Source organism: Crocodylus siamensis, chromosome 9 (assembly GCF_052110815.1).
Source record: "Crocodylus siamensis isolate JL-2025a chromosome 9, ASM5211081v1, whole genome shotgun sequence".
Classification (NCBI taxonomy): Eukaryota; Metazoa; Chordata; order Crocodylia; family Crocodylidae; genus Crocodylus; species Crocodylus siamensis.
Genome location: NC_143403.1, coordinates 1,031,733 through 1,057,419, shown reverse-complemented (window position 1 = coordinate 1,057,419; position 25,687 = coordinate 1,031,733). Strand labels below are relative to the sequence as shown.

Below are 25,687 nucleotides of genomic sequence, written 5' to 3'. Positions count from 1 at the left end.
GTGAAGACAGAAAGTTTGTGTCTGTGAAAACATTTTGTGATCTTACTCCCTGCCTTTGGGCTAGTAGCAGTCAATTCCTGGATAGCCCAAAGGAAGAAAATTGAGTAAAACAATGCTTCGAAACTGGGGCAGTTCTATAAAATCCTTCTCTGTCTTGGCATTTCTCTGGCATCCGACCCAATAGGGTTTTGGTGCAACCTGCAGTAACTAAACCTACCTGACTGCTGTCTTGGGGAGAAAAAGTTGCTGAGATGGTCTAGAAGGAGGGAGAGTCACTCTTCTTGAGTGTGGTCAGAAGAAAGGTGGGGGAAGAAAAATTACCAGGTGCATATTGTGAGAGATCCTCGTGTCTGTAAGTGCCCGAGGATGGGAAAGGAGATGCAGCTGTGGTGGGTGAAGAAGTGCAGCATCCATCACTTTGGATCATACCCTGGACCCAGTAATGAAAGGAGGGACGTTGGAGGAGGAGGACTGCACCTCTCCCTGTGAGCACAGTCACTCATCCTGTGGGGCAGGAGTGCCACATGTAGAGACGTTACTCTTGGCAAGATTTGGTAGAAACTAGGAAAGTGTCAGTCCTGTCGGTCTGTGCTAGTATGATACATATTGGGGGGGACAACTAAACAGCCTTTCCTACAAGACCTGTTTGTAAGGAAGTGACTGAAGAATAATGACTGAGAGGAGAGGTTTTATCTGAGCAGCAGCGATGGGAAATCTCACCATGGAGGCAAAAATGGGACTTGGAGGGAAGGAGTGAATGGGGCAGGAGGTTTGTGGACAACGTATAGGTGTTGTTGCACGTGGGGAGGAGAGAAGCCTGCTCTGAGCGATGTGAAATGTGAGCAACATGGCAAAGGCCAGGACATGGCTGTGCATACAAGTATCCCCAAAATGTGGGGATGAGGCCATGGTGTCCTGACGTGCAGGCAGCTTTGAAGCTTTCTCCAAGCTCGGGGTACTGTCAAATGCAGAAAAATAATAGAAGGAAAGCGCGCCTGAGGAATAGGCAGCATTCAACAGATAGTCCTGTCAGTCATGTGGATTATCTAATTTTTGTTTTCTACAACTTGAATTCTTGTCTCTTAGTTGCCATCCGTTTCTTTAGTCAGTATTTTGCCCACGTACTGCATGTGTTTTTAGATCTGTAATAATTATTTGAGACTTTGTGAAAAGTCATGATGGAAGGTATGCGTTTGTCATGCCAGGAAGCATTCCCTTCAATGCAGCGTCGTGATTCTTAAACACAATTATTTTAATTTTCTGCGTGCAGTGTGCAGCGCCCAGGTCCCGTCTTGCGCCGACTGTCTTTTTCTACCAATTGCAGTATGAGTTTGCAGTTGTTTTATATGAAGACACACGAGGCAATTTACAGAGGAACCTGCTTGATTCTAGGAAGGCATTACTTCAGTACTTCCAGGGTGGAATCCACTTTCACAGATTCACGGATTTGTTTCTTCCTCTACTTCTGAAGTGAAAAGTAAAACTAAATCACGGCAAGCGGAGGGGCAGGCCGTCAGCTGTGAAGTGACCTCTTCCATTGCACCTGTTTCTGCTGGCGGGCTGTGGCATCAGAGACGGGGCAGGAAGTGAGGATGCGCTGGGTTAAGACGGGGGTACTGTCTCCCCCGCCTGGTGCAATGAAGCACGGTTTTGTTGTTTAGACCAGTGGAAAAATGGAGCAGGGAGAAACCATTTGTTAAAATCAATAAACTTCATATGATCGTATTGTATTTTCATCGCATCTGAAATAGTTCAAGAAAAGAGTTTAAAAAGCTACAAATCGGGGTCGCAAATAATGCACGTTTTAAATAATTAAACTGCAGAACGCCACTGAAGAATAAAGGCCGGTAATTGTAGGCACTAAGTAGACGCCTGGTAACCCAGTGTGCTGCAGGTCAGAAAAGGGCAGCGAGGAAGGTAACATCCATCAAGCCTATGCCAGCGGCTGGGTATTGGTGATCTGCTTCTGCTAGCAGTAGTTATTCTTCTGAAGGGAAAGCCTTCTAAACAAGGCTGTGAATTGGTTTTCATGCTCGCATTGACAGATTGGGAAAGCAGTTTGTTCTACCAAATTTAACAATGATATATCATTATCACAACTTTGGGGGAAATCTATAAAATCAATAAGTTTGTAGCCTGAACAGGATTTGTATCGCTCGCTTGCTGTGCCGGTGTCAAAGCATGAGCATATGGATTGAGTCACAGCCTGAGATCAATGGAATTTGTGGACAGTAAGCTCAATAACAAGCCCTTCTGAAAAGAAATAGATGTAAAAAGCAAATTTACTAGAGTATAAAAAAAAAGCTAATATCTTTTCCGCGCCTGGCTGTAAAGTGCTGTTTGGCTGCCGTTGGCTGCTGGTACTTTGAAAGCTGTCTAGGGTATGTGCTTGCAATGCTGAGTGCTGCTGCTCCAGCTCCATGCATTGCATGTACAGTTGGATGCTTCTGTTTGTAGGGCTTGTATTAGGAAACTAGCCAAGAATAGGAGGAGGGGGAAAAATAGCCCTTTATATTGTAAACTGAATAAAGAATAAAAACAGTCAGTGTGTCTGCTGGGGAAAGACCATGGTGGCTTTATTTACTTTGTGCTGGCAGGGCTTGCTAATGGAGAAAAATAAAAAGGCATAATTAAATAGTTTAATGAATTTGCAGCTCTTTTGTTTGAGTGGGGCTGGGAATGCATGTTCCAGAGGGCCTCACAAAGAGCTCGGCTGGTAGTGAGTTAAAAGTAGGAAATCAGTCCTTTGAAGGCATTTTTATACTTCATTATCCCAGCATGTAAAATGACTTGTACTAAACGATTGAGGATTTTTTTTTCACTCTCTCTCTTTCTCTCTTCTTTTTCTAAACAAAGGAGAGCATCAGGGCGGCTGGAGCAGAATTCCCCTCGGTGTCCTAGAGCCAATAGATCAGGCTGTCAGCGAGCTGGTGGGCCTGCGCTTGTGCTGGGGAAAAGTGTGGGGCTCTGGGAAGGACAGAGAGCCTCTCAACCGCCACCAGCCCCCACACGCACGCCGCACGGGCTCCTGCGGGACCTGGGGCGATAACGCCTCCTCTCTCTCCGCCGGCTTTTGCTGGGAGCCAGGATTCACTCTTCCAGCGTTCTCGTGAATTCAAACCAAGAAAACTGCCTTTTTTCCCATTCTCTGTTTTTATTTCCTTCCTGTTGAGCCCGGGCTGGTACGCCGGGATCAGCGAAGGTGTTTTTCTCTCTCCCAGCACGCCCAGCGGTGGCATGTGAGATTTTAATCAAAGCGAGAGCATTTTATTGCAATTCTTCGGTGGCTCTGGCACGTTTTCGCGCTGGGGGAGGCGAGGGGCTGTGGGCTGGCCGCTCCGGCAGCCTGCCTGTGCCTTGACCCTCTGCCTCCCCTGTCCGCCCGGCGCACGCAGGCCCGGTCCCGTGGTGATTCTGCTGTTCCCACACAGCCGTGGCGGTGCCCCCCGCGTCGGCTGCAGCACCCCTCGTTCCTGCAGCCGGGAGCGTCCGGTGCAGGACGGCTCCCATCCCACGCGGCTCTGCCAGCCCCGTTGGGCACGCGTGGCTGCCCTCTCCTGTGGTACCAGGGGTCGTGCCCCGTGTGGCCACGTCTTGTCCGTACCGGTATCGCGGTGGGGGTGCTGGAGAAATAGCCAGGCTCTGCTGCAGCTCCCCTTGATGGGGGAAGTAGGCTGCATTCCTGCGCCGAGGCTGAGTGCCGTCGTTTCTTGTTAAATGAGACTTTGGCCCGAGACCAAGCGCTGGAGCTCGGCTGCCCTGAACTCGGCGAAGCTCGAGCCAGGCCGAGCGGCGCGGGACAGGCGGTGTTTACCAGCTCCTTTTGGCCGACCGTGTGGTGGGAGCATTGCAAGGGGGGTGGCTGCATGCAGCCCGTGCTGCCAGATCTTGTTGCCGCACAAATGCGCGTGCGTTTCCCCGCGCAGCCTGCCGGGGAGCGAGCCGTGGGGCTGGGCCCGCTCGGGGCCCTGCCTGCGCGTGAGAGCCAGCTGCCGCCGCGGGGAGCTCCCCCGCGGACCCGGTCTGGCCCGCAGACTGGCATTTACAAAGCATTCCCCATTTTTTACAGCTTGCTTTTGCTTATAAACCACACTAGCTGTTTGTTTCTTGTTAAAATTTACCTCATAAACAAATTTTACTGTGCGAGTTCAAGCCAGTAATTGTTTAATCCTGACTTTCTCATACCTATAATACTCTGGCTATAAACCTGAGGTTTACACTAGATAGGATTTTTCTGTGGCTCCCGTCAGGGAGAGAGGTGCGATATGTCCCAGGGAGCAGAGCCAGGGCCGGAGCGGAGGCAAGCCAGTCTGGGGGAAGGTAGGGCAGGAAGCGCAGCACCGGCCACGTGCCTTTGCTTTCTCTGGGGAGAATCAAAGCAGACGAAGCCCCAGAAGAACTAAAAATGAAGCTTATTGGTGAATTTTAGCCCATGCCATGATGTAATATTTAGGCTCCCCGGTAATTTACAGCCGATAGCAGCTTGTATCGTCCTTCTTGCTGAGTAGCAGGGAAATGTTGTAGAAGTGACTGCTTATATTGATTAGTGAGACTAGAGAGAGTTAGAGACCCTCAGCACTGCCACTTAAAGTGGGCAGGAAACCCAAATTGACCAGTAATAAAGTGTTTGAGGTTGTACAAGGCAGCTCCTGGGGACACGGCCTTCTCGGAGTGGGGATGCCGGGGAAGGGAAGCTGTCAATTACCCTCGGCTGATGCAGACGAACGAAACTTGCAGCCGGCGCGGCCCCCGCCCCTGCAGCTGCACAGGGATGGTCCCAGACATCTGGCCGGGCTGCTACCACCACCAAATACTGGGAGGTTTTTGGACGTAGTTCAACAAACAAACTTACGTTTTGGCTCCTCGCCCTGCTTTCATCTTCTCTGTCACAATCTTATTTGCAGACAGAGGAGAAAAGGAGTAAAAACTTTGTTAGTGCCAAGTGCGCCGGAAGGCGAGGAAACGGGCATGCTTCTTGCAGCATATGTTTTTAGTGTTTGTGGTTGTTAGGGGGGAAGCACAGAGCCGACGTAAAACATTGCGGACAAAAGAAGGGAAGGGGTAACCAGGCGATGGATGAAGCGAGAAATAATGAATCAACAACATGCGTGCAACCTCCGTCGAACATGGTACCTGAGGTAGCAGCGTGTTTGTAATTCCAGTTAGTTTAAACTACCCCCAGTGCTTCTGCGCTGATAGCTGCTTGTTATCTGTATCTAAGCCTGATATTTCACTCAGAATTTTTTTTTAAAAGTGATGCCTGAAGTGTTGCGTCCTCCATAGTTTACGTGTCTCCTTCGGTGAAGACTTCCAAACTCCTACTTCAGCTAGCCTGGTACAGGGTGGCTGCCAAATGCAAGGGTTTGACAACCAGCGTGACAAGAGGCAACAAGGGTGGGAGCCTGGGAAGAAGACAGAACTAATTAAAACATTTATGTTCCTCCTAAATGCTGGGCCAGCGCAGACGGGAAGGATGAACTAGAGGTGGACCCAAACTCCAACAGCCCTCAGGCTGGGGAAACGGCGGAAGGGGCCGTTCAGTAATGCCGATGCGGAGCGCTGGGACTGCTTTCGTCTTTAGATTGTTTTTCTGCTTTTAAATTTAAAACTGTTTTAATACGGGGGAAATTGCAAAGAAAGACCCAGGTGGAATCAATGAGAGCGGGACACAGCGGCAGAAAGTGTAGCGGAGAAAATCTATTTAAATGACACAACTGATTAATCTTCTAAGTACCTGACACCAGCATATCTCAAGGTACTTGATATGAAACATCCAGTGATTTCAGGATGCCGCCTGCGTGCTGCATCGGCCAACCCACAAATGAAGGCAAAGGGAAACGAGTCTCAGTGCTGGATCGAGCTGGACTTCGCACATGGGATGCACGCTCGTTGTTGGATCCTGTAGATTGGCTGAACTATGCCAGATCTGTTTTCCTCCATGGAAATATTAACCAGAAAAGTTTAGTCAGGAACCACAGCTTTGTCTTCCCTTCGTTCCACTTGTAGATGTTGCCGCTGAATAGACACAGGCGCTCAGACGTTCACTCCTCGCTGAAGCAAATCTCTTATTCAGGTCAGTCAAGGCTTTGGCTAAAAAAGGACTGAAAAAATGGCCTGTAATGAGGATTCTCTTAGCGGCTTTACGGGATTATTTTGTGTTCTTTCGTGTTAGTTTTGGCCCAGTTCTGGTGTCCTTTTCAGTGAAAGAAGACGCCTGCACTGGATATTGAAATCCTCTTTCAGTGCTTTAACTAGGGTGTTAGAGCTCAGGGTCTTGGGTCTCATGCTGCCAGGGAACAGGCAGCACCGATCGCCTGCCAACAGTAGATGTTTACTACTCTGATTCCTGCTAGACTGCTCTCTGGCCATCCACATCCACAATTGTATACTACTACGCCCATGAATTGCCATAAAAATACAATATTTGCTTTGGGAAGATGGTTCTTCAGTACTTGTTTTAATTAGGCCACCATGCCCCACTTCTGTGTGGGGATGGGGATGGGGATGGGGATGTGTTGTGCTGTGCTCCTGCAAGTGGAAGTATGAAGGGGTCTCTCGGAAGAACAAGAGGAAAGGTTTCTTGCTGCAGCAGCCGTAGTTCTTTTCTTCACATTGTCTTTGCGGATTCACTCTACCCGCTTGCCTCCCTCTCCTTCAGAGCTTCCTTTCCTCAGGAGCTCTGAAGTGGAGCAGGAGCAGCCGAGGCAGTTACGAAACCCCCGGCTTTGCCTAGTGCGGTGTGTTCCCAGCAGGTAGTGGGCCTCTCTGGTGGGATGGTTTCAGGTGAAGGAGGATGCATCTCATAGGCATGCTTGGAGAGGCAGTGCTCTCACAGAGTCCTGGCGTTATGGAAGTTTTATGCCTTCCTCCAAAGCCTCTTGGGTCAGGATGGCCCATTATTCTTTCTTGAGACGAGTTCTGTCCCAAGAGGAGACACTCTCTCCATCGGTCTTTCCACCGGCCCAATTCCCCAGTGTTCCCATGAGCAGCAAGCCTCTCCAGCAGGCGAGGTCTTCCTCCAAACTCCCAAAGGGCTACGCCTGGGTTTTTCCCTGCGTACCAGCCTGGGCATAGTTTGTCGCGAGCCTGGGGGGAGACGCAGTAGAAAATGTAAGCATGAAGGTCCCAGTTTGCTTCGTTCAACAAGCAAGCTGGCTTCTTTGGCGCTGTGCAGTTCTACATGGCGGGGATCTCAATAAAAGGACTGCTTGGAAAGTCTGGCGGGGGCTGTTCAACGACCGCGCTATGTCTTAACCGAAAGCATCTTCGGACAGGCATTGTCCCTCTAATGCGGCGGCATAGCCCAGGGTCTGCCAGGAACCCGCTGGGATCCCTAAATCTTTCTAATTTGGGAAGCAGTTCAGAGAGATGCAGCAAACCAGTGTCCACTCTGCTCCTCATTATTAGCTTGGTATAGGCAAAGTTTCATGTCTCTCTCATGATATTTCTGAGATTACAGGCTTTCTACCTTTTTGCGTGTCCTGGAGCCCATCCTCTCACTTTGGCATCACAAAGTGCACCATCTAATATTACCATCTAATATGATTAAATGGCATTTCTTATTGGAAGGAGATCCTCTCCTTTTAATGAGGGCTTTAATGCTAGTAGTTCATGTCACTGTCTGGGGAGCCCCTTTACCTTTGTTCATAATGAGGAACACCTCATTTGCACTGTCCCTAGATTTATGGAAGGAGAGGAAAAAACCTTCAATTTATTACATCTTAAATGAACTGCTCCCAAAGCAAAAACAAAAAGGGTAGTAAAGTAGTGTCTCTGTGCTGGATAGTCTGATTTTTATTGAGCAGTGTCATGGTGTCCTGACTAGGCGAAGGACGGTAAGCAGGGTCTATAATTCCCTGTAGTGAACCCCGCTTCCTGATAACCCCCGTGGCCCCTACCTGTCCAGTCTGTTGAACCTGTCAGCTAGGATATTTTATTTTCCTTCCATGGATACTGTCCTGCAATGTTGAAAGCAAGGAAAAGCACTCTTGGTTTTTATACCCTTCGCTGGCAGGAACGGGGTGCCCTCCTAGGATCTGCAAGTGGGAAACTTTTTGGGCATTGTTTGGACTTCACCCTTTTAACGGCATTTTGAACTCCTTTTGGAGCTCCAGCCTGCCGCCTTCAGTAATGATGTACTGGTCTCAGCCTTCCCATGCTGTACCTCTTTGACCGGACCCCGGAGGGATCCCAGCTCTGGGGCCGGCAGTTCCCCTTGGATGTCACAAGAGTGGGTGAGAGAGATCGGTTCCCATTGACAAAAGTCCCTTTTTAGAAACAAGAGTTTAAGGGCCCAAGACTCTCTGAAAAGTGAACAAGTAGTGGCCGGTTACAGCACCCTGTTTTTAATATAATATTAAATTCAGATTCCCGAGTGCAAGATTATTTTTGAAGAAGTTTGCTGTTTTTTGCTTCACATTCATGTAGAAATTAAGTATAATTTTCTTTGATGCACTTGATTTAAAAACAGTTGAAGGGGAGGAGAGAGGACCTCTTCTTCTTGCGGTGACAGTCCACCATGTCCAGGGAGAGGAAGCCATTTAAAACGTATTTCTCAAATGCATGTTAACAATCTGAATCCTATAGGTAATCTCCAGCTTTGAGACAGTAGCTGCGTGCAGCAATGGAGACGATAGCAACCTCTGTCTGGTGCCTCCCTGCTTTTGCTGTGCATGTATGTGGATGTGTGCACGCTTTTTATCTGCGGTTCAAAGGTTATGTAAATTATTTCAGACAAATTCCAGCTACAAATAAAGCTTCTCTTTTTGGTTTTTTTTCATAAAAACTTAAAACCTTTTTATTTATTTCATTTTTTTTGTATGTGTAAGATAAGGAGCCTCCATCTACCCAGTCAGGTTTTTTTTAGACTTTTAAACTTCAGAATATTTTCAATATCTGCAACATTATCTTTTGAATAATAATTACCTCTTATATTAAATTATAAGACAGCAGGATTCAGGATTAGATCTCTCCATATTATTCTAGTGAAGGAAATTATGACAGGGGTCATTTTTTAGAATTATGTAGGAGGGTAAAAGGTCCCAGGCAGCATTAGAAGGGAAGGCGTTTATAATTAAATTGTAATTTAGGCCTATGATTTATAGTTTTCTCAATGAAAAATTTGGTGCTGCAGAGAGATCCTAGGAGGAACTTTAGTGAGATACAACTTAATGAAATAATAAAAAGAAAAATTATTCTGGAATAGACTGTATTATAGTGGCACCCGGTAGCACAACTACAGTATAGCTAATGCTCTGTCAGTATTTCCATTATAAACCCTGTTTGTCAGGGGTTTATATCTAGGCAATAAAATTTTGTTCCAGGCTAAAACTTGGCTTGCAAGGGCTCTGACCAGGAGCAGTTTTGTGACAATACAAGGGTTTTTTTTTAAACTCGTTCAAACTTATGCAAAAAATGAAAACATACATGTTTATCCGTTGCAGACGAGGTCGCGGCTTGCGGCGGCGGTGGTGTTAATGGGCTACTGGCATGGCTTGGCAAACGGGGCCAGATTGTTGTTTCCACCCTGTTCTGTTATTAGTGTAGAAGCAAGCAGTGAACTGGGGCGCGTTATTTAGACTCGGCCGTGTTTGTGTCACGAATGCAGGACGGACATGCATTTCTCTGCCTACTTAGGAATACTGGAATGAAAACAGGATAATTTTTCTGATGATTTTAATGGATCAGCCCAACGCCCCCCCTCACAGAGAAATATCATTACTTGCATTTTGCCAACAGGTTCACGTTGTCGAAGAAGGGTCGAAACATGGGCCCAAAGCCACACGGTGAGTTTGGCGTTGATCTGGCAGCAGATGCCAGGATCGATGACCCGACATGCTCTTGGCATTAAGCCGTGTTAACGGGCTAGTTTATAAGCATGTTGAACGGTTATCTTTGCCGAATGGGTTAAACACAGCTACTTGGTCGGTGAGGACCAAACCCTGTGTTTTTGGCAAAATGTGATTTTAAGTTCCTACTGGATTGACAAGCAGTGTTTAAATCTTATTAGCAGAAAGCAGGTTTAAACCTGATCTCAGAACGAATCCACCAAAATGGTTTTAGGTTCAACAGAGACGGGTCAGCTCTCCTGATACAACTAGTCCAGTCTCGGCACTGACTCACCGTGCAGCACTGGGTGGGTCACTTAACAGTGATTTTCCAAATGTCCAGCGGTGACCGCGCAGGATGAACATGTCAAAATTGTTTGATGTGCATGAATAGGATAGCACTTATGGATACTGAAATATTGCTAGTTAAACGTAAATAGTAAGCTGGATACCAAGGGGCCATTTGCTGATGCAGTTACCTGATACAAGTGTGGAATCACAGCAACTCCATGCCCAAATCTGTCACACGTGTTCACAGGAGCATGTGTTGAAGCCTAGCCCCTTGACCTTACTGTATGGCAGTTTAGGTGACCTGGACTTTCCACCTTTAAACTGTCAATCCCAACACCTGGTAGTGATGAACATAGCGTTACCTGATTCTGCACTTTGGGGAAGAGGCCCCTGTTTAAGTGCTTTTTGAATCCGGACCTAAATATAAAATGATACCTTCAAATTTAGAGGATTATTTAGCTTAAATACATCGTAAATTTGTTTTAACACCCTTGTATGAGAGAGAATAAAAGCGAGAGGTATGTGAAATCTCTGTATGAGAAAGCAACAGAATTATTTATAAGTAGGAAAGGACATATCCTACACTTGGTTTCACCCTATGCTCCAGGGTTGAAATAATTTATCTTAGCAGAGGTTCAGCTAATGTGGTTTTATTTCCTGTATTGGTGAATCTTCACTTGTTCTTGCTGTTTATTCCCGAACCGCAGCGAGAATGCGTAAACCTCTCTTTCTGGTATCCCAGAGTGCTTATGATGTTGCAAGAAAAGAAGGGACATCTTCAAGTGGAGTAAAAGAGGGATACATCCGTAACTAAAGATGAAGATGATGCTGTTTGGCAAATGTCCCTTTGTTATGCAGAACAAGGGCACAGAAAAAAAGGAAGAGCAGAAAGATTTCTAACATGACTTTAGTCTAACATTTTGGATGAAGTCAGAAGTTCTTCAAACAAATCGGCTTTGTCAGAGTAGACGATGCAGTGGTGAAGCCAATTTTGTTATTTAGGGAAAAATTTTAAGATTTGAGAGCTTTAATTCAGTATGTGCTGCACCTGGGAAGAAACTAGTTTTCATAAAGATTTTTTACCATGCGTAATTTAAGCTCTGATTTAAAACTATCTAAATATCTATTTATCCGATAGGGTGTAATAGATTCTTCACAAAACACCTAATTTGTTGAGCAAATAACACATGGTTTTAAAAAATTCTGTGTGTTTTACATAATACATCCTTAGTTACGGTTAAGCAAATAATTTGCGTGTTACAAATTCTTTAAATGCCTTTATTCAGTAGCAGAAATAATTTACCATCTACTGAGTAAATAATATGCACTTTGGAAATTGTCTAAATACATAGCTACGTGATAGAGTATAACGTCTCTAAAGGAGCCCATTAAAGTTTATCATGTCAAAACTTATACACTTCCAGGAGAGATTTTATTTTGTCTTTTCCCTTTTTTAAGCCAACATAAAAAGGAAAGTAAAAAGGCAGATATTAAAAGGGGGACTCTTTCACCTGACACAGACCCAAAAAAGAGTTTACCCACAATTTTCTGTGTGAATCTTGAAATAATGGCTAATTATGAAAATATCTGTTTGAAATCTAAGCTTTCTTCATTATAACTAGGTTTTCCCCCCTTTCTCCTTGACCCTGGGTGTGTGCATGTGCATTTGTGTGCATGCATGTGCACGCGCGTGTGTGTGTCTCGTGTTCTGGAAAAGTCTGTGATCATGTAATTAATTGGGCATTTTGACACCACTCTTGGAACAGGGAGAAGCTTTTATTTAGAAATCAAAAGTCTTTGATGCTGCAAAAGTAATAAACCCCCAAGAAGGTATGTTACAGTGGATGGAGATGTGCTTTCTTTTAGCTGACAGCAGTTCCACCCAGCTGGAAGCCGTAGGAATACTAGCATTGCTATCACGGATCTGCCTCTGTCCGTCTTCCTAAGCAACCTGCACCAGACACGTCATAAGCAACATATCTTGCAAGAGACTATATGAAGTAACCTGCCCCAGGGAACACCTCCCAATAACCCCCATCAGCGAGAAGTCGGCTTACCCCTCGATCCAACTTTTGAAAGAAAAATTAAACCAACAAATGACAGGATTTTGTTGTAGGGACAGGTACTGTGCAATGCCTTCTGTAGGGATGAAGTACCTCCATCAAAGCTGGTCCTTTTCAGAGCTGCCTGAATTCCTCCAGAGATGTATGAAACCCACCAGCAAAGCAGGGGCCTCACCTCCTCTGCTGCTGGCCCAGGCGGCGTAGACCCCGGCCTGCCCTCCAACGCGGTGGGGGAACCCGCACGGTGGTTATAGGGGTGCTGTGTGCCAGGTGTGCAAGCTTCACCATCTGAGAGTGCTGGCTGCTCTGAGCAGGCATTCTTCAACACCTGAGAAAGCCTGTGCTGTCGGTGACCCAGAAGAACGTGGTTGAGATTGCAAAGCAGGGGGTGAAGGGTTCAGACCTGCCAGCGTTGGGCTACTCATGCAACTGGAGTTCAGCCCCCTTCGGGCATCCGTGGTGCAGAACAGCTTCAGGTACACAACTGCAACCTGCTGGTTTTCCTGCGACGCTGTCCCATGCGGGGCAGGGCGTGTGGACCATGCTCGGGCGAGGTAGTGAAGCAGGCAGCTGTCCGTGGGATGCCAGCCACACACGGTGCAGAGTTGAAGTGTGAGTGGGGAGTGCAAGGAGACAAGGCATAGCCTCATGGCTAAAGACCTGAGTATCTATCAGGTGACCTTATTCTCTCCCTGCTTTTGCCAGAGGTTTCCTCCTAAGTGATACTTGGCGAGTGTGCTAAGTTGTGCGTTGCTGCATGTTTCTGTCTTTCTGGTGCCTGGTATCTCATCTGCAGAATTGCTGAATGCTTACAGCTGTCATTGAAATTGGTGTGAAACAAAGTGCTACATAATGCTAATTTCTCTAAAAAGTAAGGCCAAATCATTTTAAATTGTGTACCCAAAATAGTAGAAAATGTTGACCTCCATCCTGGTGTATAACTGGCATTTTGTTTCTGTTGAATACTTGATTTTGCAACCCTGGTGTTCTTATAACACAGATTTTTGTGGTTGATATCATAGGTTTTTTAAAAAAGCAAACATAAAAATTTCTAACAAGAAAAATGGAGCAATTAGGCACCCAGAATTAGCAAATGTTTTTGACCTTGATCCTACTGAAAATAGATTAATGCTTGTGAAGCGCTCAGATTTCATGGAGATGAGCACCATTTAAAAGACCTTGAGGAAATTAAACTTCTGTATTCAGAGCAGTGTTTGCAAATAAATAGGGAAAGAATCACATGATGAACAAGAAGAATAAAGAAAAATATTTAGTGATCTGCCTTGTATCAGCATTCACTGCCTTGTACTGTGGCTTTGCGGTACATGATTGCCTAATTAAAGTAGTCTCATAATGCGGATGCACAAGTGGGCTGAAGTAGGGTTGCCTGTGCAACTTGAATTCTGGCTTTTCCTAACTTTGAAGTGCTTGACTCTGCAACCTCACTTCTTTAAACCCAAGTGGGTGTGTGCGCGCGTGTGTTCACATGTGTGGTGTTACAGATCTATTAAAAAAAAGCAAAATCTGCAAAACAGCCATGTGACCTGTAGGTCAGTCTCAAAATTATACCCTGATGTTTATTGCTTAATTTTTTTAGGGTTGTTTGGAAAGAAAGAGCCTTATTTCTTCCCTTCTTGACCAACACAGTATCTGACCGAGCTGTCTGCTGTTGGCACGATGACCGTGACTTGCTTTCTCGTGTCTCTTGCACGTGGAATTGTAGGGGAGGAGCCCTGCACTCCTGTGCAGCCCCACACATGGTCGCGGGTAGGGCTGAGGCCTTACAGGTGTAGAAATAATGGTGAAACAAACCCAAGTTTTCCCCTTGGGGAAAGCCGCAGTTGTTTCCAGATGAGAGCTGGTTTTATGAGTGTAGGCTGTGTGTAATTCTGTCATTCCCCTTTTCAGGTGGTGAAGGTACAAGGCGCTTCCCAGGGACATTTACTTTTAAAAATGTTTATATACTGTGTACAGGGACTTCCAGTCCCCTGAGTATTTGACAATCCTGTCTTACACTCTTCCTATTCAAAAGAAGGAATCAAAACATGTGAAAAGTTACATACAAAAGAAGTGTGCATATAATCATTTCTAGATGTATATTTGGTATTCGTTTAATTGCTTTTACTGATTTGTTTGTGAAATCAGTATCTGAGACTAGGTCTCTGAAGAAACTGTTTGAAGACTCGCTCCTAATTTAGTGGGGGAAAAGCTGTGTAGAAATGAACAATAGTCAGTTTTCTTCACCTGCCTTTTAAGTCTAGTTTTGTGATGAGGAATCTCGCAGATCAGGAGAATTCGTTGCTTGAGAGCACTTACTTTAGCCCCACATCTTATCCAACTCTAGGAACTTGAACTTGTCATTATCAGACATCGAAGGTCAATGCATTAGCCATTGTACCGGCTCTTTCATGTGGCCTTTCTGAAGAGGAAAAAACCCAGCTTTAATCTTCCCCTTTATAAAATACTGTGTGTACTGGATGCAGCCGAACTTGTCATTTTCTTGCCTGTCTTAGTACCGGGAGCTATCTGGAGACGTTTTGTGATGCCACAGAAACACACACGTCTGCAGAGGCCTAATCTGAAGTGAATCTTCTATAAATAATAAACAACAAATAGGTTCCACTTAGTTATAGGAACCCCCAAATAGGTCACGTACATTGTTTTAAATGCAAACATAACAATAAAACAAATTCCCTAGGCACAGCATTTGATGTGTACGTGCAGATTTTCTGGACATAGTACCAAAAAAAAGCCAACACCTATATTTTACCACTTAAAATATTTATATATCGTCTTTTAAAGTGCTATTTTTGAAATGTTGTTTATAATAAACACCGTGCTCAAGAGCTCCAAGTTGCAGCATAAACACCTCTAATTTCTGTTGACATAATTGCAAAGTAGTTTTTACTAAACTTAATGTACAGTCTTGGGAACTAATGCTGTCATCAGAAAAGTTGTCACCTTTACAACAGTTTTCTTCTTATATAATGCTGATTAACTATCAAAACAATTTTGATTTTCACTGTTTGTGCTAATTTCGGGGGTTTTGTCTGCACCAGTCAAAACAAGGTGGCATGAATTAATGAGCTGATTTACAGGCCACCAATGACATTTTTATATACTGAAACTGCAAATAAAAAAACACACAAAGACAACATCCTCTAACTGATATCCTTTTAAAATGCTGATCTGCAAAAAACTTTAAATTGCAGAAGTGTAACCTATGGATAGGAAAAAAAATTACACTTGGAAGATAACCTTAAACAGCAGCAATTATTTAAGAAGGTTATATAGAGAATTATCTAACTTGCAAGGGCTTATCTTTACATCCAAGTTTAATTGTCTGATACCACATAGCTAGAACCAGACATATTAGATGCTCATTTTGCAAAGTAATTAATAGTAAAATGATTTTCTGAAATTAGACTAAAATTTGGTACGTTGAGCAAGTCAGTACCTCTGTGTTGCAATGAACAAGCGAGTGAGCTGAAACAGGGAGGCCCAGTGACAAGAAAACCAAATTGTGTTCATTGTGCTGGAGTGCGCTCCTCTATACACTGGTAATCCCCAGATCGCTCTCGCTGAATCTAGGAACTAAAACATTACCTGCTTTGGGTGGGCATCAGACACAGGTGGGCAAGTCTGGAGCGTAGGTGGTTTACACCGAGTGTTGTTAGAAGAGCTTCTTGGAATTAAATTGGCTCTAATCTCTTTTGTATTGGTGCTTGCCCCAATGTGGCCCAGGTACTGGTTGAGTGCCAGCATCATACGAATAATCTGTGCAGGGAATAGGATGGCCATGTTAATTAGGGAAAAGATAAAATGTCTAGGATTTTACTGGGAAGTGTTGTGACTTGTCTCTGCCAGCAGCAGAAGGAGCCAGCACGTGATGTCCATCATAGCACAGAAAGCAATGGTCTGCCTGCTGGAAATAGCTATCATGTCTGCTTCTCTGCTTCCAGTCAGCCTCTGAGCACATTACGTGTCTAGATCCAGAACCGGAGAAGTTTCAGGTCCATTCGTGACAGAGCCCAGTAACTAAACTCGTCATTGGTGTTGCTGGCATGGTTTCACGGAGATGAGTCCTGCTAGAACGTAGCATGAATGAGAAGCAAACCTGTGCATGCGAATGGTTTTCCAAGACACACATGCTGGTCTCGTCTTGGCACAGTATTTTGTTATCTCCTTGTTTCTATACTCCGTCAAACTATTCTGTGTCTTGAGCTGTTGCTGAATGTGAGCGAAGGAAAACTTTCCAGGCACATCGCATCACCTTCCGAGGTATTTGGAGGGTGATACTTCGATGAGTATCTCTGTGCCAGCACTAGTAGTCCAGCATTGTTTTCAATTCCTTTTTTTCAGTTTGGAATTTTTCGACCCTTCCTGCTTCTCCCGCCTCCCCAACCTGTTTGGTTATTTATTACCCAATATGTTCTTGATTCACGCATGTAAGACGCCCGCAGTGGAAGTGGAACCGTCTGTAGCTTCAGTCTTTATGGCACGTAGCCTTCAGCGCAGCATTCCCAGACTTGAGAAGCAGGAAGGATTCAGGTTTAGGCAAAAAGATAAGAGAATTGTTGTCATAGGATTATCACCGGATCAAATACTCCACAGGTACCTTAGTTCTTGACATCAGTTTTTGTCTCCCTCCAGGAAAGGCCCAGTACATCTTCATTGAGGGCAGTGGTGTGACCGGATTTTTCCTGGATTGCTCTCGGGCACTGGCACTGCGTTCCTCTTCCAAATGGGCTGGTCTTGTGGCCCGTCATGCCACGGGATGTAGCAGCATTTGCTCACCACCCCTTCTCTGTGGAAGAACGTGGGAGATTTCTGAGAGGACTATAGAAGTAACCAAGCTCTTTGTTCGGTGGTTTTATCTTTTTTTATTACATAAAATGTTTATAGATATTATTGCTGTAAGTTTTCAGATAGTGGTTTCATAATCTCATCTGTGGATTGAACCTAAGATATCCTTGCCGTTGGTATGCAACTGGTACCCTTCACGTGAATGTGATGTTTACTGAAATCCTGCGACGATGGTCTTGCTGTGTGGTTGCAGACAGACAAGTAATCTGGGGAGCTTTCTACAAGCTTTAAGTGAATGGTTGTAAAGACTGTAAACCTTTCTTACGTTATTGTAGCATTTTATCCATCAAGATGCTAGGATTAGGAAATCCAGGTAAGTGGGTCTCTCTGACCGTAAATCTGTTGATTCATGTGGCTCATCATTTGTTGATAAACCACATATATGGATCCATATCTGCCATCTTTGGGAATATTTCATCGTTCCTTGGAATCAAATTATTCTGAGACACTAAACATACCGAGATACTGTGATGGAGGCCATGCAAAAGTTTCTCCATGTAAAATGTTTTACAATTATTAAATCTTTCAAAGAACATCCTTTTGAAAGAACTTCCCTCCTTGCTGCAGGCTCTGCCAGCCGATACGACCTCGTGTGCCGTTTTGCATCTTTGTGGTTTACTCTGGGTGCTAATTACCAGTGTGGAGCATCGTTCAGTGCACACTTCACTGCAACTGGGGCTATTACTTTAAAGGCAAGCTTTGCTCTGTTTGCCCAATGAAATAATATGAATATAGACGTGGTGATGGATGCTTCTCAACCATATAGACTGTCATACACATTTCATAATGGGAAACCTAATCACAGTTGGCATTCCTGAAGGTGTTGCTCTCTGCAGCCATCTACTGCAAAATGGCACTAATTATTGCTGAATTGGGTGCCCATTGTGTGAAACTAAAACGTTGCTAAAATGAGACTTGTCCCTTTGATCAGAAAGGGAGACCATAACAGGCCTGGCCCCCATCCTTTTTTCTCTGCCCCAGTCCATCTTCCATCCAGTTCAGAATTGCTGCCCGCCCCACTCCAGCCCCATTTCACATTTGTCTCTTGGTTCATTTTGCTCCTTTTCTGGGAGCTTGTTTCCAGCTGTCTCGACCCCCGCTGCATCCTTGGACCGCACTTCCCTGATGCCCCAGGGGTTTAGTCACGGTCCCCCTTCGCTCTGGCCCCTCTCTGCAGCTCTCAGGAGTTGGGGACCACGCTTTCACTTGAGCTCTGGAAGCCTGGTCTGTTTGGATCTCCTTCTTTTTTCTCCCTCCTTGTTGGGACTCATTTTTCTCTTGAGCTTGTGCTGCCTTTAGTGGCACAGCATTTTCTGATACGGTATTAACTCCTCAGGAAACTTAGCATCTTCTGGGGAGGTGAGAAGGCTGGTGACTGCTACAAGGTCAGGTGGGTTGGGACTCTTCCTTCTCCATCTTCCCACCTGGAAACTACTTGTTGTGTATGGAAAGTTGACCCCTGTCACCTCTGTTATGAGCCGCTCTCCCCTTCCCTTATTCAAGGAAGGGTGCTCACGCTCCGGAAGCGGAGGTCCGAGTGGCTGGGACATTTTAGGCATGAAACTCAAAGCAGTTTGCTCAAGAGCAGACCAGTAGCTGAGGAGGGGTGGGCAGGACAGTGACCCTGGCTCCAGTGTTTCAAGCAAGCCTGGTAGGATTTGGGGAACCGGGAAGGGGGGAGTATTGTGCTGCAATGGGGCACACATGGAGGGAGAGGCGCCCAGTGTCACAGCATTGAACCGCAGCAGATCGGTTCAGTTAACTGAGACTATCTGTGCTGTGGCTCGAGTTTCCACCCTTATGTAAGAACAAAGCCTCCTCCTTTCATGCGGCCTTGATTATGGCATCCCCAAGACAAACAAGTCTGGCCCTTTGTGCAAGCAGAGTTCTGTATGTGTTTGTGCCCACGGAGGCATCTAACGTGTTGTTGATGTTTTAATAGATGTAGACTCTTGTGCACGTTCACCAGCCAGGGCAGAAGGGTATAGTCCCAGATACAGTCTTATCACCCCCCTTTTTTGTGACTTATTATTATTCTTTGATATCAGCTAGCAACCAGAGGACTTGAGCAGAGCACTGAAAAGTAGCTTGTAGGCCACCCACGGCCTTTTCAGTCCCTGCCTCGTATAGAGAAAAGACAGACCCTTCCCTGGAGAGCTGTGGTAGGGTTCCCTAACCGTCTGCTGCCACGTCCTAAGAGGCAGGAGACCGCACGTCTGTCTTCCTGTCGTGAGCGTCCCTTAATCACGTGTGCTGCCACTACAGCTGACACTTTTAAAGGTTTCAAGGACTGAACAAGGCAACCAGGGCCAAGTGCCCTATTGTGCTAAAGGCCTAATGAAAAACCAGGGGACCATCGTGGCTTCACAGTCGGAAGAAAACTTTAACAGAGCAGTTTTTTCAGGAGCTGAGCCTTCAGTCGCACGTGATACCGCTTTTCAATGTGATCAGTAGCAAATAATAGTAGAAATTATGATTAAACTATGATTAAAAAATCTAGTACAGTTCAGGGTTTATAAATGGCAAGAAGTGTTTAGATTGAAGCGATAGCGCATAAAATAGCACACCCGCTCATGTCCATCCTTTAATATGTGCTTTTTTATTATTTTACTACAGTTTGCTGAAGAATCCACGTCACTTTAGCCTGGTTTTTTTCTACCTTTCTGTTGATTTCCTTCCACTTCTGGCAGCTCCCTATCTTCAGTCTTGGCCTAAGGGGTGTAATCTTCATCCCCTTTTCTGGTTCAAATGTCCCTCTCCTGGTAAATGCCTCTGTGGTCAGAAAGAATTTATGGATGCCTTGCTGCAACCACAAATGTTATTTTGTCTATTTGAATAATGAATTTGGGGATTAGGATGTGAGGAGCTGATACCTTTCAGCCTTCAGATATGCTCACGCATGACACATGCAGGCAAGACAAGTGACAGATATCTGAAAAATTTGGCTTGATGTGAATTGTAGCACAATTCACGGATTGTGGTGTTGGATAAAAGCAAACTCGTTGCAAGGTTGCACTGAAGCCACCAAAATGGACTCGATTTTGGGGGCTGGACTCGATGATCTCCTGAGGTCCCTTCCAGCCCTGATGTCTATGGAAAAAAAAAAAAAATCAATTTTGCAGTCACTTATGGGGAGGGAGGTGCAATCCCCACTCAGTACCCACTGGAGTGACCCCCTAACCTCACAGTCCTGCAAAGATAAGTGGGTGATCTTCCCAAAATTGTTTTTCCAGCCTTGGCAGCCACCCCTATTCCAGCCTCTGTTCCTCAGTCTCCAGCCGTCCCTGCCAGCCCCGGGGTCTAGAGAGGACTCCAACTACTCAAGAGCCTTCCATTGTTTTTCCAGATGGGAAAGGATGTGTCAGAGGAGGGAAGGGGAGAGAGGAACCGTACAAGCTGTAGGAGTCAAGCTCTGCAGAAGCAGCTTCCTTTATTCCTTCTCCTGCCTCTCCATGGGAGGGGACGCGTGGGCTGCAGCCGCCTGGAAAGAGAGTCTTTTCTGCCTTCTCCTGCCCAGCCATCAAGCTGCTGCTGTTTCCTGTGTTTTGGATCACCCTGGGATGCAGAGGGACAGGCAGGCTGATCTTGAGCATAAATTTGATGCCTGTATTATGCAGGTATCCAATTTACACTTGATTAGTTACTGAGCAGTAACAAATGTGTTGACATCTTACTACACAGTAACTGTGTATATGTGGACTGACTTGGGACTAACTTGAGTCATAACTCAAACCACACACAGCGTTAATGCGGTTTAACACCTGCATGTGTAGACTCTGGCCTATTCCTACTTACTGCTCAGTAATATACTACACAGTAAATGTAAGCTGGCATAACGCTCGTGTAAACACGCCCAGATTGGTATAAATGGTACAACTGCTATGGAACGCAAACTCCAGGATCTTTCACTTTGATCCCCAAATTATTTAAAAAACAGATGAACCAAACATTTCAGAAAGGTAAAACCTACCTACAGTTCAAACTCAGCCAAAACTCCAAGGTGCTGAAGACGGACAAAGGTTCAGTTAACTATTTTTGAATATTCATGACTCCTTTTTGGATATAGGAGCCTGTTGTCTTAATGTTTGAGCTTCTTCCTCTGACAGTTGCACAAACTGGCAAAAGGTTTTGTTGCTTGTTCACAAGCGAGCACAGCTAAAGGTGTGCTGTTTCCCTTACCTATGCCAGGTATCTTCTGGATTTATCGTGGACAAGAAGTGGAAGAACTGAAATAGTGTCCAGGAGCTGGTTCTGGCATCACCACCTGAAGTCAGTCAGTCCTTCAAAACTGGTGAGACGTTCTTTTCCCATCCTTTCCCATCTGAGTCCAAATCAGAGGGGTTCAGAAAAATTTAGATGAGCCTCAGATAAGCATCTCAACTTTTTGTTCTTTATAAAAACTAAATCCCTCAATTTTTTGAATTATGGTCATCAATAATTTGACCTTAAGTTTCCATCTCACAGATCTGTCTGTAGCTATTTTCTGAATATGTCTGGATATTTCAACTTCATAAGAGGATCCAGGCAATAGTAACCCTTGAGTAAGCTGAAATGAAGCCCATGCAGTGCTGACCATCTTGTTGCTATTTGAGAGACAGCTGTAATGTGTCCTGCCCTTGTTCATTCTTGGGGGTGGGAGGGGTGCCCACCCGTGTATGCACATGGGGGTCCCCCACAACGTGTTTTTTTTTGCAAGGGGGGAGGTTTTTCCCAGAATTTTGTAGCTGTCCAGGAAGATGAATTCATGAAGGATAGAATACAAATGCAAGCAAGCAAATAAAATGCTGAGATAAGTGTGTGCTAGTTGGTTGATTGTTGTAGTGTAGCTCTTCCTACTTCAAGCTTGCTGGTTGTTGTAATCAATACTGTATTATGTAATACTCAATATTATAAAATACCCTGTATTATGAAATACGCTAATGAAACATGGACAAAATATATCTTGAAACAAACATGGACAAAGTAGACCTATAAAACAAAGAAGAGTATTTTCTCTTTACCTAATATTGAGAATTTTATACTTCTCTGTCATTGGTGCAGCTGGTGAGCTAGTTGGACAGTGAAATTTTAGTCCTTTTACCTGAATCTTTCAACAGATAATACAGAAGTTGTCTCTTTTCTCTGTAGTAATGGTATAGGCAGGTGCTGTGAATCACTGCAGCAAATTGTAGATGACGTATCACGTGAAAAATTCCTGTCCGGTACACAGAGCTAGTACAGCCAGTAGCACTATGTGTTTCAATATTATCCCAGATATATAGCAACTTTTACTTTTTTTAAAAACTCGTGTGCTCCCTATCATCACTGTGGCTTTTGAGACAAAGAGGCCCAGGAACAGAAACAGGTCTCTCAAGAAATAAACATTTAAAAAGTGTTAGCAATGGACATCAGAAATGTCTTCCATAGAGTCTTCCTCCTGTTTTTACCTGCGAGTATACAGCACTTCTGCAAATCAGACACCAGCTACCGAAGCTGAGCACCCAGACAATGAGGAGCGTGCTGCTGCTGCTATCGATAACAGCAACACTAGTAGTAATGTTTCCTCTCTTAAAGGAGATCTAAGGGAAATAGAAATTTTGAACTAGTTAGCTTAACTTTGAACTCCCCTGAGACCTCGGCAGTTTAGTCTAAGGATTTTCTCATTAAAATATTGACTCGTGGTTTTTGTGAAAGAATGATAGTGCTCTGTCCAGGTACATGACTCGGACGCGGGCTCCAGTAATGGAAGCTCATGTGTTACTATCTTTTCCTTACTCCTCTCTCTGACCACTTACTTATCTGTCTGCCTGCCAGCATACTTGCCTCTTCCCAGTTCACATTCCCGTTTGCCTCCCACATAATGTTGCCCAGTTTGAGAAACCTGGGCTGTGTTAAGCTTTCACCTTTTAGAGTAGCTCTGCTGCGGCAGGGAATCCAGAGAGTTGGGCCACGTATGGCATCCAGAGGATGCAAAACACAGTGTTTGAAAGAAAAAGGGGGGAAAAAGAAAAGCAAGTCAGGGTTGCTATTCTGAAACATCCACCTCCTGAAATCTTGGAAATCTTAAAACTGCAAGAGGGTTTCTGTTTTATTTATGATTCATAAGTGGATCAGGCTTATTAAAATCCACAGGAGCCTTTTGTTCATTTAGTTAGTCCAAGGGCCACCCATCAGTCACTTCCATACCACTGTTCTGCACACGAGCATCCTTCTGGTGTTTCCAGCTGTTTATTAAATAATCCCTTGGTAGAAACCAACTAATTATGCCACTGGAATACAAAGGTAATCGGTAACATAAAGGATTTTTGCATATTACATTTATAAAGTTACATATAGAAATGATTTCTCAGAAACAGGAAACAAGGTATAATCTCTCTTTCCTTGCTGAGTGGTTGCTTGGGTATGAGTCTCATCCTCTGGACTCATGATTTTGCTGGATTTTATAAACTGATTAGTTGTCAGTCCTTCCAGTTAATATGGAACTGAATTAGCATAGGAAAGAAATCTATAAATTGTGATATTTAGTCTCTCGGAAGAAAACATTTTTATAAAGACGTGGGAAGCACTTTCACTGTTAGTGCTGACTTACCTGCATTTTCTCCCCTCGGCTTTTCCCCCTCTCCAGTCAAAATGTATGCTTCCAGCAGCCCTGTCCTCCTCTGGACACCCTCGAAGTGGCTAATAATGGCGAGCTGCAAGCAGACGGTGCTCAGTGCCTCGGAGGCAGCAGCTCCCACTTCCGAAGGTCAGCCTTCCTCTTTTCCCAGGTGCTTCCTGGACTTCCGACATTTAGTATTTGGAGCATCTTGTTTTCATATACATAGCTTCCCGATTCCTTCATTTAGTATTTGGCACGTAGGAGTAGTCTGACGGGGACAGAGTGATACCCCATCTAGTCTGGTGTCCTGCCTTCCTCGAGGAAGGATTGCTTGACAAGTAGCTCTCTCTGCCTAACCCTGGAGGTGTTCAGTTTTCACGCACGGGCTTTTGCTTCCGTTTTGTCGATCTGCTCCTTCGAGGGCAGGGAATTGGCACTCGTTTGATGCAGGCTGAGGGGTGCACAGTATAATGTACTCTGTGTGCCAACCCAGCAAGTGGTACGTAGTCGCCTGTGGTCTCTGAATTGGTTCAAATTCTGGTTCTGGCTACTAGCAAGTACCTTACAGACCCTGGGCCTTAAAGCCTAGAATTGCAATGAGGATGCCCTGGGAATTCGCTTAAAGAGCTGGAAGGTGAGCAACAGTTTGATGCCAGTGAGTAACAGGAGGAAGAGCACAGAAGGGCATTTGTGTCCTTTCCCTTCCCCAGTGGGAGGCTTTGGGGAGATGAGAGTAGGCATTGCTACCTGCAAGTATTAGCAGTTTAGGACTATTTACTCAAAAGCATTGAGCACTATCTGTTCCAGCTGAAGTTAGTGGGAATGACTCATTGCATATACTCGGTGTCAGTCAATTTGGACAGCACACATTCAGAGGAAGGTTTAGGGACAGTTGGCCATGGGGAAGCATTATTGCAGAGAACAGTAGTCATGCAGGAAGTACTGATAGTGAAAGGACTGTCCCTCACCTGGATACAGCCAAAGATGGGTGAGAAACAATTGAAACTTTTGTATGCTAATGTTAGGAGCTTGGGGAACAAAACAGAGAAGCTTGAATTATTGGTGCACGACACAAAACCAGGTGTTATAGCAGGAAGATGGGAGCTGGGCCTGGAAGACTTGCACTGAAGAGCAATGCAGGCTCTAAGAAAGGCATAAATAAGGGTACAGGTGATAGGTGCATGTTAATGATGATCGCTGCACAGAAATAAGAAGGGGTAGCATAGATCAAATAGAGTTGTTTGGGGTCAAATCACTGCAGAGGAGGATGGTGGAAGTGATTCTGCTGGGGTAGCGCTGGTCTGGTATCGACCAGGGTCAGATGTGGATATTACTAGAAAACCTCTGTATCTTAATGAGAAAGAGAGACTTCCTACTTCCTAACTTCCCAGACACACACTGGAGAACAAATGCTGTGAATAACGGTAGAGCCCAGCCCTTCCTGGGTGTGATACCCAGTAAACCAGAAAGAGGGGTCGATGCCCACGGGTTGGTCTTCACAACTTGCAAATTATATCGGTAGCAGCTTTCAGCAAATCAAAAGTCCCAATAATAAGCATAGTTTTAAGCTGCGCATTTGTACCCCCTTTCCAAGCCCCTTAGTGCTTTATAAGCATCTGTGCTCATTCTTTCCAAAAAAGAAGGAAAAGCTGTTTCTTGGCTGGACTCCTTACCTTCCCATTCCCTTTTGTCAAAAATTAAAGAATGGGAAGTTGAGTCTATACCAATATGATAAAATGTCCCTGTGAAATTGCCTTTGTATTTTCGCCTTAAATTGCAGGCAAAATGAAGTTGTTCGCTTTCAGTGCTGCTTTGTTTTTGACCCCTTTTTATGAATTCTCAGAGGAAAGAAACATATTCCCATCTTTTATAGTAATCAAATTTATCTGGCATCTCTCAGCCTCTTGAATTACTTATGCTACAGTTGGCCAGCCTCAGGAAGGCTTTAGCTGGTTTATTTATTTATTGTTCTAAAGTGAGGGTTTTTGACATGAGGTCCCCACATCATCCTAGGGGACTAGAGAAGAAAAATGGAAAGTGCTTTCTGACATTATTTTATATAG

General features: G+C 44.9%; 1 protein-coding gene across 5 annotated transcripts in view; it reads left to right on the top strand.

Annotated features, from left to right (window-relative positions):
• The window catches only part of ZFHX3 (zinc finger homeobox 3), an 832,685-nt gene that overhangs the window by 298,834 nt on the left and 508,164 nt on the right, over window positions 1–25,687 (top strand). The window contains exon 3 of one of the 5 annotated variants that reach the window (XM_090063357.1): window positions 21,236–21,338. The exons of the other annotated variants lie outside the window; for them this stretch is intronic. The gene's annotated coding sequence lies outside the window, so the exon portion shown is untranslated. The remainder of the gene's footprint in view (window positions 1–21,235; window positions 21,339–25,687) is intronic. 5 annotated transcript variants of the gene reach the window in all.